Here is a 14,914-nt window from a genome sequence, read left to right as displayed (position 1 = left end):
CAAAATTTGTCCTCCAAAATGGTCTCATGGTACAGAGTTCCACTGCTTTGACAGAAACTCTCTTGGGGCTTTCCAGAAAGGTATTATGGCTCGCTTGGTTCTTCACAGTGTGAAAGTTACGACGTTCTGTGTGTACTATAGAGTCTTGCGAGAAAAAAAAAAGTGGGAGGGATGTAACACGAGGAATTCCTGGGAGGCCACCCGTCCTAGTACTACTCTAGCCCAAGCACGCTTAACTGCAGAGTTCTGATGGGGTCTGGTGCATTAGTGCTGGTATGATCGCATATGTTAGTATATACCATGGAATCGTATATATCCTTTTTCGAAAACTTAAGTGATCATTCACTATGGGTAGCACTTGATATGTGTACCGGTTTAGTTACCTTGGACGTGCTTCCAACTTCGAAAAACAAGCGATAACCATGTCCAAACATAGTTTTGTATACACAACTAATTGTGTCGGGATCACAAAAAAACATCTGAAATGCCTTTAAACGTCAAAATTTGTCCTCCAAAATGGTTCAATGGTACAAAGACCCATTGCCTTGCCAGAAACTCTCTTGGTACATTCCAGAAAGGTATTATGGCTCGCGTGGTTCTTCACGGTGTGAAAGTTACAACGTTCTGCTTGCACTATAGAGTCTTGCGAGAGAAAAAAAATAAAAAGAAAAAAAAGAGGGAGGGATGCAACAAGAGGGCTTCCCGAGAGGTCACCCATCCTAGTAATACTCTAGGCCAAGCACGCTTGACTGCGGAGTTCTGATGGGGTCCGGTGCATTAGTGTTGGTATGATCGCATCTGTTAGTATATACCATGGAATCGTATATATCCTTTTTTGAAAACTCAAGGGATCATTCAATGTGGGTACCACTTGATATGTGGACCGGTTTAGTTACCTTGGAAGTTCTTCCAACTTTGAAAAACAAGCGATAACCATGTCCAAACATAGTTTTGTATACGCAACTAATTGTGTCGGGATCACGAAAAAACATCCGAAATGCCTTTAAACGTCAAAATTTGTCCTCCAAAATGGTCCAATGGAACGAAGACCCATTGCCTTGCCAGAAAATCTCCTAGGGGCTTTCCAGAAAGGTATTATGGCTCGTGTGGCTCTTCATGGTGTGAAAGTTACGACGTTCTGCTTGCACTATAGAGTCTTGCGAGAGAAAAAAAATAAAAAGAAAAAAAGAGGGAGGGATGAAACATGAGGACTTCCTGGGAGGTCACCCGTCCTAGTACTACTCTCGCCCAAGCATGCTTAACTGCAGAGTTCTGATGGGGTCCGGTGCATTAATGTTGGTATGATCGCATTGGTTAGTATATACCATTCAATCATATATATCCTTTTCGAAAACTCAAGGGATCATTCACTGTGGGTCCCACTTGATATTTGGACCGGTTTAGTTACCTTAGACCTGCTTCCAACTTTGTAAAACAAGCAATATCCATGTCCAAACATAGCTTTGTATCTGAAATGCCGTTAAACGTCAAAATTTGTCCTCCAAAATGGTCCAATGGTACAGAGATCCACTGCTTTGCCAGAAACTCTCTTGGGGCTTTCTAGAAAGGTATTATGGCTCACTTGGTTCTTCACAGTGTGAAAGTTACGACCTTCTGCGTGTACTATAGAGTCTTGCGAGAAAAAAAAAGTGGGAGGGATGTAACACGAGGACTTCATGGGAGGCCACCCGTCCTAGTACTACTCTAGCCCAAGCACGCTTAACTGCAGAGTTCTGATGGGGTCTGGTGCATTAGTGCTGGTATGATCGCATATGTTAGTATATACCATGGAATCGTATATATCCTTTTTCGAAAACTCAAGTGATGATTCACTGTGGGTCCCACTTGATATGTGTACCGGTTTAGTTACCTTGGACGTGCTTCCAACTTCGAAAAACAAGCGATAACCATGTCCAAACATAGTTTTGTATACACAACTAATTGTGTCGGGATCACAAAAACATATCTGAAATGCCTTTAAACGTCAAAATTTGTCCTCCAAAATGGTTCAATGGTACAAAGACCCATTGCCTTGCCAGAAACTCTCTTGGGACTTTCCAGAAAGGTATTAGGGCTCGCGTGGTTCTTTGCGGTGTGAAAGTTACGACGTTCTGCTTGTACTATAGAGTCTTGCGAGAGAAAAAAATAAAAAGAAAAAAAGAGGCAGGGATGCAACACGAGGGCTTCCCGAGAGGCCACCCCTCCTAGTACTACTCTAGCCCAAGCACGCTTGACTGCGGAGTTCTGATGGGGTCCGGTGCATTAGTGCTGGTATGATCGCATCTGTTAGTATATACCATGGAATCATATATATCCTTTTTTCGAAAACTCAAGTGATCATTCACTTTTGGTCCCACTTGATTTGTGTACCGGTTTAGTTACCTTGGACGTGCTTCCAACTTCGAAAAACAAGCGATAACCATGTCCAAACATAGTTTTGTATACACAACTAATTGTGTCGGGATCACAAAAAAACATCCAAATTGCCTTTAAACGTAAAAAAAAACATCCAAATTACCAGAAAATCTCTTGGGGCTTTCCATAAAGGTATTATGGCTGGCATGGTTCTTCATGGTGTGAAAGTTATGACGTTCGGCTTGTACTATAGAGTCTTGCGAGAAAAAAAAAAAAAAAAAAAGAGGGAGGGATGCAACATGAGGACTTCCTGGGAGGTCACCCGTCCTAGTACTACTCTAGCCCAAGCACGCTTGACTGCGGAGTTCTGATGGGGTCCGGTGCATTAGTGCTGGTATGATCGCATCTGTTAGTATATACCATGGAATCATATATATCCTTTTTTCGAAAACTCAAGTGATCATTCACTGTGGGTCCCACTTGATTTGTGTACCGGTTTAGTTACCTTGGACGTGCTTCCAACTTCGAAAAACAAGCGATAACCATGTCCAAACATAGTCTTGTATACACAACTAATTGTGTCGGGATCACAAAAAAACATCCAAATTGCCTTTAAACGTCAAAATATGTCCTCCCAAATGGTCCAATGGAACATAGACCCATTGCCTTGCCAGAAAATCTCTTGGGGCTTTCCAGAAAGGTATTATGGCTCGCATGGGTCTTCACGGTGTGAAAGTTATGACGTTAAGCTTGTACTATAGAGTCTTGCGAGAAAAAAAAAAAAAAAAAAAAAGAGGGAGGGATGCAACATGAGGACTTCCTGGGAGGTCACCCGTCTTAGTACTACTCTCGCCCAAGCATGCTTGACTGCAGAGTTGTGATGGGGCCCGGTGCATTAGTGCTGGTATGATCGCATTCGTTAGTATATAACATTCAGTCATATATATCCTTTTCGAAAACTCAAGGGATCATTCACTGTGGATCCCACTTGATATTTATACCGGTTTAGTTACCTTGGACCTGCTTCCAACTTTGTAAAACAAGCAATATCCATGTCCAAACATAGTTTTGTATACGCAACTAATTGTGTCGGGATCACAAAAAAACATCTGAAATGCCGTTAAACGTCAAAATTTGTCCTCCAAAATGGTCCAATGGTACAAAGATCCATTGCTTTGCTAGAAACTCTCTTGGGGCTTTCCAGAAAGGTATTATGGCTCGCGTGGTTCTTCACGGTGTGAAAGTACGACGTTCTGCTTGTACTATAGAGTCTTGCGAGAAAAAAAAAAGTGGGACGGATGCAACACGAGGACTTCCTAGGAGGCCACCCGTCCTAGTACTACTCTAGCTCAAGCACGCTTAACTGCAGAGTTCTGATGGGCTCTGGTGCAGTAGTGCTGGTATGATCGCATCTGTTAGTATATACCATGGAATCGTATATATCCTTTTTCGAAAACTCAAGTGATCATTCACTGTGGGTCCCACTTGATATGTGTACCGGTTTAGTTACCTTGGACGTGCTTCCAACTTCGAAAAACAAGCGATAACCATGTCCAAACATAGTTTTGTCTACACAACTAATTGTGTCGGGATCACAAAAAAAGATCCAAATTGCCTTTAAACGTCAAAATTTGTCCTCCAAACTGGTCCAATGGAACGTAGACCCATTGTCTTGCCAGAAACTCTCTTGGGGCTTTCCAGAAAGGTATTATGGCTCGCATGGTTCTTCACGGTGTGAAAGTTATGACGTTCAGCTTGTACTATAGAGTCTTGCGAGAAAAAAAAAAAAAAAAAAAAGGGAGGGATGCAACATGAGGACTTCCTGGGAGGTCACCCGTCTTAGTACTACTCTCGCCCAAGCATGCTTGACTGCAGAGTTCTGATGGGGTCCGGTGCATTAGTGCTGGTATGATCGCATTCGTTAGTATATACCATTCAATCATAAAAATCCTTTTCGAAAACTCAAGGGATCATTCACTGTGGATCCCACTTGATATTTATACCGGTTTAGTTACCTTGGACCTGCTTCCAACTTTGTAAAACAAGCAATATCCATGTCCAAACATAGTTTTGTATCCGAAATTCTGTTAAACGTCAAAATTTGTCCTCAAAAATGGTCCAATGGTACAAAGATCCACTGCTTTGCCAAAAACTCTCTTGGGGCTTTCCAGAAAGGTATTATGGCTCGCTTGGTTCTTCACAGTGTGAAAGTTACGACGTTCTGCGTGTACTATAGAGTCTTGCGAGAAAAAAAAAAGTGGGAGGGATGTAACACGAGGACTTCCTGGGAGGCCACCCGTCCTAGTACTACTCTAGCCCAAGCACGCTTAACTGCAGAGTTCTGATGGGGTCTGGTGCATTAGTGCTGGTATGATCGCATATGTTAGTATATACCATGGAATCGTATATATCCTTTTTCGAAAACTCAAGTGATGATTCACTGTGGGTCCCACTTGATATGTGTACCGGTTTAGTTACCTTGGACGTGCTTCCAACTTCGAAAAACAAGCGATAACCATGTCCAAACATAGTCTTGTATACACAACTAATTGTGTCGGGATCACAAAAAAACATCCAAATTGCCTTTAAACGTCAAAAAAAACATCCAAATTGCCAGAAAATCTCTTGGGGCTTTCCATAAAGGTATTATAGCTCGCATGGTTCTTCATGGTGTGAAAGTTATGACGTTCAGCTTGTACTATAGAGTCTTGCGAGAAAAAAAAAAAAAAAAGAGGGAGGGATGCAACATGAGGACTTCCTGGGAGGTCACCCGTCCTAGTACTACTCTCGCCCAAGCATGCTTGACTGCGGAGTTCTGATGGGGTCTGGTGCATTAGTGTTGGTATGATCGCATCCGTTTGTATATACCATTCAATCATATATATCCTTTTTCGAAAACTCAAGGGATCATTCACTGTGGGTCCCACTTGATATTTGCACCGGTTTGGTTACCTTGGACGTGCTTCCAACTTCGAAAAACAAGCGTAATCGATTCCAAACATAGTTTTGTATACACAACTAATTGTGTCGGGATCACAAAAAAACATCCAAATTGCCTTTAAACGTCAAAATTTGTCTTCCAAAATGGTCCAACGGAACGTAGACCCATTGCCTTGCCAGAAAATCTCTTGGGGCTTTCCAGAAAGGTATTATGTCTCGCATGGTTCTTCACGGTGTGAAGGTTATGACGTTCAGCTTGTACTATAGAGTCTTGCGAGAAAAAAAAAAAAAAAAAAAAAAAGAGGGAGGGATGCAACATGAGGACTTCCTGGGAGGTCACCCGTCCTAGTACTACTCTCGCCCAAGCATGCTTGACTGCAGAGTTCTGATGGGGTCCGGTGCATTAGTGCTGGTATGATCGCATTGGTTAGTATATACCATTCAATCATATATATCCTTTTCGAAAACTCAAGGGATCATTCACTGTGGGTCCCACTTGATATTTGGACCGGTTTAGTTACCTTAGACCTGCTTCCAACTTTGTAAAACAAGCAATATCCATGTCCAAACATAGTTTTGTATCTGAAATGCCGTTAAACGTCAAAATTTGTCCTCCAAAATGGTCCAATGGTACAGAGATCCACTGCTTTGCCAGAAATTCTCTTGGGGCTTTCCAGAAAGGTATTATGGCTCGCTTGGTTCTTCACAGTGTGAAAGTTACGACGTTCTGCGTGTACTATAGAGTCTTGCGAGAAAAAAAAAGAGGGAGGGATGCAACATGAGGACTTCCTGGGAGGTCACCCGTCCTAGTACTACTCTCGCCCAAGCATGCTTGACTGCGGAGTTCTGATGGGGTCTGGTGCATTAGTGCTGGTATGATCGCATCCGTTTGTATATACCATTCAATCATATATATCCTTTTTCGAAAACTCAAGGGATCATTCACTGTGGGTCCCACTTGATATTTGCACCGGTTTGGTTACCTTGGACGTGCTTCCAACTTCGAAAAACAAGCGTAATCATTCCAAACATAGTTTTGTATACACAACTAATTGTGTCGGGATCACAAAAAAACATCCAAATTGCCTTTAAAAGTCAAAATTTGTCTTCCAAAATGGTCCAACGGAACGTAGACCCATTGCCTTGCCAGAAAATCTCTTGGGGCTTTCCTGAAAGGTATTATGTCTCGCATGGTTCTTCACGGTGTGAAAGTTATGACGTTCAGCTTGTACTATAGAGTCTTGCGAGAAAAAAAAAAAAAAAAAAAAAAAAGAGAGAGGGATGCAACATGAGGACTTCCTGGGAGGTCACCCGTCCTAGTACTACTCTCGCCCAAGCATGCTTGACTGCAGAGTTCTGATGGGGTCCGGTGCATTAGTGCTGGTATGATTGCATTGGTTAGTATATACCATTCAATCATATATATCCTTTTCGAAAACTCAAGGGATCATTCACTGTGGGTCCCACTTGATATTTGGACCGGTTTAGTTACCTTAGACCTGCTTCCAACTTTCTAAAACAAGCAATATCCATGTCCAAACATAGTTTTGTATTTGAAATGCCGTTAAACGTCAAAATTTGTCCTCCAAAATGGTCCAATGGTACAGAGATCCACTGCTTTGCCAGAAACTCTCTTGGGGCTTTCTAGAAAGGTATTATGGCTCGCTTGGTTCTTCACAATGTGAAAGTTACGACCTTCTGCGTGTACTATAGAGTCTTGCGAGAAAAAAAAAGTGGGAGGGATGTAACACGAGGACTTCATGGGAGGCCACCCGTCCTAGTACTACTCTAGCCCAAGCACGCTTAACTGCATAGTTCTGATGGGGTCTGGTGCATTAGTGCTGGTATGATCGCATATGTTAGTATATACCATGGAATCGTATATATCCTTTTTTCGAAAACTCAAGTGATGATTCACTGTGGGTCCCACTTGATATGTGTACCGGTTTAGTTACCTTGGACGTGCTTCCAACTTCGAAAAACAAGCGATAACCATGTCCAAACATAGTTTTGTATACACAACTAATTGTGTCGGGATCACAAAAACATATCTGAAATGCCTTTAAACGTCAAAATTTATCCTCCAAAATGGTTCAATGGTACAAAGACCCATTGCCTTGCCAGAAACTCTCTTGGGACTTTCTAGAAAGGTATTACTGCTCGTGTGGTTCTTTGCGGTGTGAAAGTTACGACGTTCTGCTTGTACTATAGAGTCTTGCGAGAGAAAAAAATAAAAAGAAAAAAAGAGGCAGGGATGCAACACGAGGGCTTCCCGAGAGGCCACCCCTCCTAGTACTACTCTAGCCCAAGCACGCTTGACTGCGGAGTTCTGATGGGGTCCGGTGCATTAGTGCTGGTATGATCGCATCTGTTAGTATATACCATGGAATCATATATATCCTTTTTTCAAAAACTCAAGTGATCATTCACTTTTGGTCCCACTTGATTTGTGTACCGGTTTAGTTACCTTGGACGTGCTTCCAACTTCGAAAAACAAGCGATAACCATGTCCAAACATAGTTTTGTATACACAACTAATTGTGTCGGGATCACAAAAAAACATCCAAATTGCCTTTAAACGTAAAAAAAAACATCCAAATTGCCAGAAAATCTCTTGGGGCTTTCCATAAAGGTATTATGGCTGGCATGGTTCTTCATGGTGTGAAAGTTATGACGTTCGGCTTGTACTATAGAGTCTTGCGAGAAAAAAAAAAAAAAAAAAAAGAGGGAGGGATGCAACATGAGGACTTCCTGGGAGGTCACCCGTCTTAGTACTACTCTCGCCCAAGCATGCTTGACTGCGGAGTTCTGATGGGGTCTGGTGCATTAGTGCTGGTATGATCGCATCCGTTTGTATATACCATTCAATCATATATATCCATTTTCGAAAACTCAAGGGATCATTCACTATGGGTCCCACTTGATATTTGCACCGGTTTGGTTACCTTGGACGTGCTTCCAACTTCGAAAAACAAGCGTAATCGTTTCCAAACATAGTATTGTATACACAACTAATTGTGTCGGGATCACAAAAAAACATCCAAATTGCCTTTAAACGTCAAAATTTGTCTTCCAAAATGGTCCAACGGAACGTAGACCCATTGCCTTGCCAGAAAATCTCTTGGGGCTTTCCAGAAAGGTATTATGTCTCGCATGGTTCTTCACGGCGTGAAAGTTATGACGTTCAGCTTGTACTATCGAGTCTTGCGAGAAAAAAAAAAAAAAAAAAAAAAAAAAGAGGGAGGGATGCAACATGAGGACTTCCTGGGAGGTCACCCGTCCTAGTACTACTCTCGCCCAAGCATGCTTGACTGCAGAGTTCTGATGGGGTCCGGTGCATTAGTGCTGGTATGATCGCATTGGTTAGTATATACCATTCAATCATATATATCCTTTTCGAAAACTCAAGGGATCATTCACTGTGGGTCCCACTTGATATTTGGACCGGTTTAGTTACCTTAGACCTGCTTCCAACTTTGTAAAACAAGCAATATCCATGTCCAAACATAGTTTTGTATCTGAAATGCCGTTAAACGTCAAAATTTGTCCTCCAAAATGGTCCAATGGTACAGAGATCCACTGCTTTGCCAGAAACTCTCTTGGGGCTTTCTAGAAAGGTATTATGGCTCGCTTGGTTCTTCACAGTGTGAAAGTTACGACCTTCTGCGTGTACTATAGAGTCTTGCGAGAAAAAAAAAAAGTGGGAGGGATGTAACACGAGGACTTCATGGGAGGCCACCCGTCCTAGTACTACTCTAGCCCAAGCACGCTTAACTGCAGAGTTCTGATGGGGTCTGGTGCATTAGTGCTGGTATGATCGCATATGTTAGTATATACCATGGAATGGTATATATCCTTTTTCGAAAACTCAAGTGATGATTCACTGTGGGTCCCACTTGATATGTGTACCGGTTTAGTTACCTTGGACGTGCTTCAACTTCGAAAAACAAGCGATAACCATGTCCAAACATAGTTTTGTATACACAACTAATTGTGTCGGGATCACAAAAACATATCTGAAATGCCTTTAAACGTCAAAATTTATCCTCCAAAATGGTTCAATGGTACAAAGACCCATTGCCTTGCCAGAAACTCTCTTGGGACTTTCTAGAAAGGTATTAAGGCTCGTGTGGTTCTTTGCGGTGTGAAAGTTACGACGTTCTGCTTGTACTATAGAGTCTTGCGAGAGAAAAAAATAAAAAGAAAAAAAGAGGCTGGGATGCAACACGAGGGCTTCCCGAGAGGCCACCCCTCCTAGTACTACTCTAGCCCAAGCACGCTTGACTGCGGAGTTCTGATGGGGTCCGGTGCATTAGTGCTGGTATGATCGCATCCGTTTGTATATACCATTCAATCATATATATCCATTTTCGAAAACTCAAGGGATCATTCACTATGGGTCCCACTTGATATTTGCACCGGTTTGGTTACCTTGGACGTGCTTCCAACTTCGAAAAACAAGCGTAATCGTTTCCAAACATAGTATTGTATACACAACTAATTGTGTCGGGATCACAAAAAAACATCCAAATTGCCTTTAAACGTCAAAATTTGTCTTCCAAAATGGTCCAACGGAACGTAGACCCATTGCCTTGCCAGAAAATCTCTTGGGGCTTTCCAGAAAGGTATTATGTCTCGCATGGTTCTTCACGGTGTGAAAGTTATGACGTTCAGCTTTTACTATCGAGTCTTGCGAGAAAAAAAAAAAGAAAAAAAAAGAGGGAGGGATGCAACATGAGGACTTCCTGGGAGGTCACCCGTCCTAGTACTACTCTCGCCCAAGCATGCTTGACTGCAGAGTTCTGATGGGGTCCGGTGCATTAGTGCTGGTATGATCGCATTGGTTAGTATATAACATTCAGTCATATATATCCTTTTCAAAAACTCAAGGGATCATTCACTGTGGATCCCACTTGATATTTATACCGGTTTAGTTACCTTGGACCTGCTTCCAACTTTGTAAAACAAGCAATATCCATGTCCAAACATAGTTTTGTATCCGAAATGCCGTTAAACGTCAAAATTTGTCCTCCAAAATGGTCCAATGGTACAGAGTTCCACTGCTTTGACAGAAACTCTCTTGGGGCTTTCCAGAAAGGTATTATGGCTCGCTTGGTTCTTCACAGTGTGAAAGTTACGACGTTCTGCGTGTACTATAGAGTCTTGCGAGAAAAAAAAAAGTGGGAGGGATGTAACACGAGGACTTCCTGGGAGGCCACCCGTCCTAGTACTACTCTAGCCCAAGCACGCTTAACTGCAGAGTTCTGATGGGGTCTGGTGCATTAGTGCTGGTATGATCGCATATGTTAGTATATACCATGGAATCGTATATATCCTTTTTCGAAAACTCAAGTGATCATTCACTGTGGGTCCCACTTGATATGTGTACCGGTTTAGTTACCTTGGACGTGCTTCCAACTTCGAAAAACAAGCGATAACCATGTCCAAACATAGTTTTGTATACACAACTAATTGTGTCGGGATCACAAAAAAACATCTGAAATGCCTTTAAACGTCAAAATTTGTCCTCCAAAATGGTTCAATGGTACAAAGACCCATAGCCTTGCCAGAAACTCTCTTGGTACATTCCAGAAAGGTATTATGGCTCGCGTGGTTCTTCACGGTGTGAAAGTTACAACGTTCTGCTTGCACTATAGAGTCTTGCGAGAGAAAAAAAAATAAAAAGAAAAAAAAGAGGGAGGGATGCAACATGAGGACTTCCTGGGAGGTCACCCGTCCTAGTACTACTCTCGCCCAAGCATGCTTGACTTCGGAGTTCTGATGGGGTCTGGTGCATTAGTGCTGGTATGATCGCATCCGTTTGTATATACCATTCAATCATATATATCCTTTTTCGAAAACTCAAGGGATCATTCACTGTGGGTCCCACTTGATATTTGCACCGGTTTGGTTACCTTGGACGTGCTTCCAACTTCGAAAAACAAGCGTAATCGTTCCAAACATAGTTTTGTATACACAACTAATTGAGTCGGGATCACAAAAAAACATCCAAATTGCCTTTAAACGTCAAAATTTGTCTTCCAAAATGGTCCAACGGAACGTAGACCCATTGCCTTGCCAGAAAATCTCTTGGGGCTTTCCAGAAAGGTATTATGTCTCGCATGGTTCTTCACGGTGTGAAAGTTATGACGTTCAGCTTGTACTATAGAGTCTTGCGAGAAAAAAAAAAAAAAAAAAAAAAAGAGGGAGGGATGCAACATGAGGACTTCCTGGGAGGTCACCCGTCCTAGTACTACTCTCGCCCAAGCATGCTTGACTGCAGAGTTCTGATGGGGTCCGGTGCATTAGTGCTGGTATGATCGCATTGGTTAGTATATACCATTCAATCATATATATCCTTTTCGAAAACTCAAGGGATCATTCACTGTGGGTCCCACTTGATATTTGGACCGGTTTAGTTACCTTAGACCTGCTTCCAACTTTGTAAAACAAGCAATATCCATGTCCAAACATAGTTTTGTATCTGAAATGCCGTTAAACTTCAAAATTTGTCCTCCAAAATGGTCCAATGGTACAGAGATCCACTGCTTTGCCAGAAACTCTCTTGGGGCTTTCTAGAAAGGTATCATGGCTCGCTTGGTTCTTCACAGTGTGAAAGTTACGACCTTCTGCGTGTACTATAGAGTCTTGCGAGAAAAAAAAAGTGGGAGGGATGTAACACGAGGACTTCATGGGAGGCCACCCGTCCTAGTACTACTCTAGCCCAAGCACGCTTAACTGCAGAGTTCTGATGGGGTCTGGTGCATTAGTGCTGGTATGATCGCATATGTTAGTATATACCATGGAATCGTATATATCCTTTTTCGAAAACTCACTGTGGGTCCCACTTGATATGTGTACCGGTTTAGTTACCTTGGACGTGCTTCCAACTTCGAAAAACAAGCGATAAGCATGTCCAAACATAGTTTTGTATACACAACTAATTGTGTCGGGATCACAAAAACATATCTGAAATGCCTTTAAACGTCAAAATTTATCCTCCAAAATGGTTCAATGGTACAAAGACCCATTGCCTTGCCAGAAACTCTCTTGGGACTTTCTAGAACGGTATTAGGGCTCGCGTGGTTCTTTGCGGTGTGAAAGTTACGACGTTCTGCTTGTACTATAGAGTCTTGCGAGAGAAAAAAATAAAAAGAAAAAAAGAGGCAGGGATGCAACACGAGGGCTTCCCGAGAGGCCACCCCTCCAAGTACTACTCTAGCCCAAGCACGCTTGACTGCGGAGTTCTGATGGGGTCCGGTGCATTAGTGCTGGTATGATCGCATCTGTTAGTATATACCATGGAATCATATATATCCTTTTTTCGGAAACTCAAGTGATCATTCACTTTTGGTCCCACTTGATTTGTGTACCGGTTTAGTTACCTTGGACGTGCTTCCAACTTCGAAAAACAAGCGATAACCATGTCCAAACATAGTTTTGTATACACAACTAATTGTGTCGGGATCACAAAAAAACATCCAAATTGCCTTTAAACGTCAAAAAAAACATCCAAATTGCCAGAAAATCTCTTGGGGCTTTCCATAAAGGTATTATGGCTGGCATGGTTCTTCATGGTGTGAAAGTTATGACGTTCGGCTTGTACTATAGAGTCTTGCGAGAAAAAAAAAAAAAAAAAAAAAGAGGGAGGGATGCAACATGAGGACTTCCTGGGAGGTCACCCGTCCTAGTACTACTCTCGCCCAAGCATGCTTGACTGCGGAGTTCTGATGGGGTCTGGTGCATTAGTGCTGGTATGATCGCATCCGTTTGTATATACCATTCAATCATATATATCCATTTTCGAAAACTCAAGGGATCATTCACTATGGGTCCCACTTGATATTTGCACCGGTTTGGTTACCTTGGACGTGCTTCCAACTGCGAAAAACAAGCGTAATCGTTTCCAAACATAGTATTGTATACACAACTAATTGTGTCGGGATCACAAAAAACATCCAAATTGCCTTTAAACGTCAAAATTTGTCTTCCAAAATGGTCCAACGGAACGTAGACCCATTGCCTTGCCAGAAAATCTCTTGGGGCTTTCCAGAAAGGTATTATGTCTCGCATGGTTCTTCACGGTGTGAAAGTTATGACGTTCAGCTTGTACTATCGAGTCTTGCGAGAAAAAAAAAAAAAAAAAAAAAAAGAGGGAGGGATGCAACATGAGGACTTCCTGGGAGGTCACCCGTCCTAGTACTACTCTCGCCCAAGCATGCTTGACTGCAGAGTTCTGATGGGGTCCGGTGCATTAGTGCTAGTATGATCGCATTGGTTAGTATATACCATTCAATCATATATATCCTTTTCGACAACTCAAGGGATCATTCACTGTGGGTCCCACTTGATATTTGGACCGGTTTAGTTACCTTGGACCTGCTTCCAACTTTGTAAAACAAGCAATATCCGTGTCCAAACATAGTTTTGTATTCGAAATGCCGTTAAACGTCAAAATTTGTCCTCCAAAATGGTCCAATGGTACAGAGTTCCACTGCTTTGACAGAAACTCTCTTGGGGCTTTCCAGAAAGGTATTATGGCTCGCTTGGTTCTTCACAGTGTGAAAGTTACGACGTTCTGCGTGTACTATAGAGTCTTGCGAGAAAAAAAAAAGTGGGAGGGATGTAACACGAGGACTTCCTGGGAGGCCACCCGTCCTAGTACTACTCTAGCCCAAGCACGCTTAACTGCAGAGTTCTGATGGGGTCTGGTGCATTAGTGCTGGTATGATCGCATATGTTAGTATATACCATGGAATCGTATATATCCTTTTTCGAAAACTCAAGTGATGATTCACTGTGGGTCCCACTTGATATGTGTACCGGTTTAGTTACCTTGGACGTGCTTCCAACTTCGAAAAACAAGCGATAACCATGTCCAAACATAGTTTTGTATACACAACTAATTGTGTCGGGATCACAAAAAAACATCTGAAATGCCTTTAAACGTCAAAATTTGTCCTCCAAAATGGTTCAATGGTACAAAGACCCATAGCCTTGCCAGAAACTCTCTTGGTACATTCCAGAAAGGTATTATGGCTCGCGTGGTTCTTCACGGTGTGAAAGTTACAACGTTCTGCTTGCACTATAGAGTCTTGCGAGAGAAAAAAAATAAAAAGAAAAAAAAGAGGGAGGGATGCAACAAGAGGGCTTCCCGAGAGGTCACCCATCCTAGTACTACTCTAGGCCAAGCACGCTTGACTGCGGACTTCTGATGGGGTCCGGTGCATTAGTGTTGGTATGATCGCATCTGTTAGTATATACCATGGAATCGTATATATCTTTTTTTGAAAACTCAAGGGATCATTCAATGTGGGTACCACTTGATATGTGGACCGGTTTAGTTACCGTGGAAGTTCTTCCAACTTTGAAAAACAAGCGATAACCATGTCCAAACATAGTTTTGTATACGCAACTAATTGTGTCGGGATCACAAAAAAACATCCGAAATGCCTTTAAACGTCAAAATTTGTCCTCCAAAATGGTCCATTGGAACGAAGACCCATTGCCTTGCCAGAAAATCTCCTAGGGGCTTTCCAGAAAGGTATTATGGCTCGTGTGGTTCTTCACGGTGTGAAAGTTACGACGTTCTGCTTGCACTATAGAGTCTTGCGAGAGA

At 42.3% G+C, this 14,914-nt stretch overlaps 28 pseudogenes; all 28 read right to left on the bottom strand.

Annotated features, from left to right (window-relative positions):
• Positions 1-168: 168 nt before the first annotated feature.
• LOC147935005 (5S ribosomal RNA) lies at positions 169-287 on the bottom strand (annotated as a pseudogene).
• A 394-nt stretch (positions 288-681) lies between these two features.
• On the bottom strand, positions 682-800 carry LOC147935004 (5S ribosomal RNA; annotated as a pseudogene).
• Positions 801-1,194: 394 nt separating this feature from the next.
• LOC147935003 (5S ribosomal RNA) lies at positions 1,195-1,313 on the bottom strand (annotated as a pseudogene).
• Positions 1,314-1,655: 342 nt separating this feature from the next.
• On the bottom strand, positions 1,656-1,774 carry LOC147935002 (5S ribosomal RNA; annotated as a pseudogene).
• Positions 1,775-2,166: 392 nt separating this feature from the next.
• Positions 2,167-2,285, bottom strand: LOC147935001 (5S ribosomal RNA; annotated as a pseudogene).
• Positions 2,286-2,644: 359 nt separating this feature from the next.
• Positions 2,645-2,763, bottom strand: LOC147935000 (5S ribosomal RNA; annotated as a pseudogene).
• An 887-nt stretch (positions 2,764-3,650) lies between these two features.
• LOC147934999 (5S ribosomal RNA) lies at positions 3,651-3,769 on the bottom strand (annotated as a pseudogene).
• Positions 3,770-4,156: 387 nt separating this feature from the next.
• On the bottom strand, positions 4,157-4,275 carry LOC147934998 (5S ribosomal RNA; annotated as a pseudogene).
• Positions 4,276-4,618: 343 nt separating this feature from the next.
• On the bottom strand, positions 4,619-4,737 carry LOC147934997 (5S ribosomal RNA; annotated as a pseudogene).
• A 355-nt stretch (positions 4,738-5,092) lies between these two features.
• Positions 5,093-5,211, bottom strand: LOC147934996 (5S ribosomal RNA; annotated as a pseudogene).
• Positions 5,212-5,602: 391 nt separating this feature from the next.
• Positions 5,603-5,721, bottom strand: LOC147934995 (5S ribosomal RNA; annotated as a pseudogene).
• A 342-nt stretch (positions 5,722-6,063) lies between these two features.
• On the bottom strand, positions 6,064-6,182 carry LOC147934994 (5S ribosomal RNA; annotated as a pseudogene).
• A 391-nt stretch (positions 6,183-6,573) lies between these two features.
• LOC147934993 (5S ribosomal RNA) lies at positions 6,574-6,692 on the bottom strand (annotated as a pseudogene).
• An 854-nt stretch (positions 6,693-7,546) lies between these two features.
• Positions 7,547-7,665, bottom strand: LOC147934992 (5S ribosomal RNA; annotated as a pseudogene).
• A 360-nt stretch (positions 7,666-8,025) lies between these two features.
• LOC147934991 (5S ribosomal RNA) lies at positions 8,026-8,144 on the bottom strand (annotated as a pseudogene).
• A 394-nt stretch (positions 8,145-8,538) lies between these two features.
• Positions 8,539-8,657, bottom strand: LOC147934990 (5S ribosomal RNA; annotated as a pseudogene).
• A 344-nt stretch (positions 8,658-9,001) lies between these two features.
• LOC147934989 (5S ribosomal RNA) lies at positions 9,002-9,120 on the bottom strand (annotated as a pseudogene).
• Positions 9,121-9,511: 391 nt separating this feature from the next.
• On the bottom strand, positions 9,512-9,630 carry LOC147934988 (5S ribosomal RNA; annotated as a pseudogene).
• Positions 9,631-10,019: 389 nt separating this feature from the next.
• On the bottom strand, positions 10,020-10,138 carry LOC147934987 (5S ribosomal RNA; annotated as a pseudogene).
• A 343-nt stretch (positions 10,139-10,481) lies between these two features.
• LOC147934986 (5S ribosomal RNA) lies at positions 10,482-10,600 on the bottom strand (annotated as a pseudogene).
• Positions 10,601-10,995: 395 nt separating this feature from the next.
• On the bottom strand, positions 10,996-11,114 carry LOC147934985 (5S ribosomal RNA; annotated as a pseudogene).
• Positions 11,115-11,504: 390 nt separating this feature from the next.
• On the bottom strand, positions 11,505-11,623 carry LOC147934984 (5S ribosomal RNA; annotated as a pseudogene).
• Positions 11,624-11,965: 342 nt separating this feature from the next.
• LOC147934983 (5S ribosomal RNA) lies at positions 11,966-12,084 on the bottom strand (annotated as a pseudogene).
• Positions 12,085-12,464: 380 nt separating this feature from the next.
• LOC147934982 (5S ribosomal RNA) lies at positions 12,465-12,583 on the bottom strand (annotated as a pseudogene).
• Positions 12,584-12,944: 361 nt separating this feature from the next.
• Positions 12,945-13,063, bottom strand: LOC147934981 (5S ribosomal RNA; annotated as a pseudogene).
• Positions 13,064-13,453: 390 nt separating this feature from the next.
• LOC147934980 (5S ribosomal RNA) lies at positions 13,454-13,572 on the bottom strand (annotated as a pseudogene).
• Positions 13,573-13,915: 343 nt separating this feature from the next.
• On the bottom strand, positions 13,916-14,034 carry LOC147934979 (5S ribosomal RNA; annotated as a pseudogene).
• Positions 14,035-14,428: 394 nt separating this feature from the next.
• Positions 14,429-14,547, bottom strand: LOC147934978 (5S ribosomal RNA; annotated as a pseudogene).
• Positions 14,548-14,914: the final 367 nt, after the last annotated feature.

This window comes from Camelina sativa, chromosome 11 (genome assembly GCF_030686135.1).
Source record: "Camelina sativa cultivar CO46 ecotype springtype chromosome 11, ASM3068613v1".
Classification (NCBI taxonomy): domain Eukaryota; kingdom Viridiplantae; phylum Streptophyta; class Magnoliopsida; order Brassicales; family Brassicaceae; genus Camelina; species Camelina sativa.
This window is presented reverse-complemented; position numbering and strand designations above follow the sequence as displayed.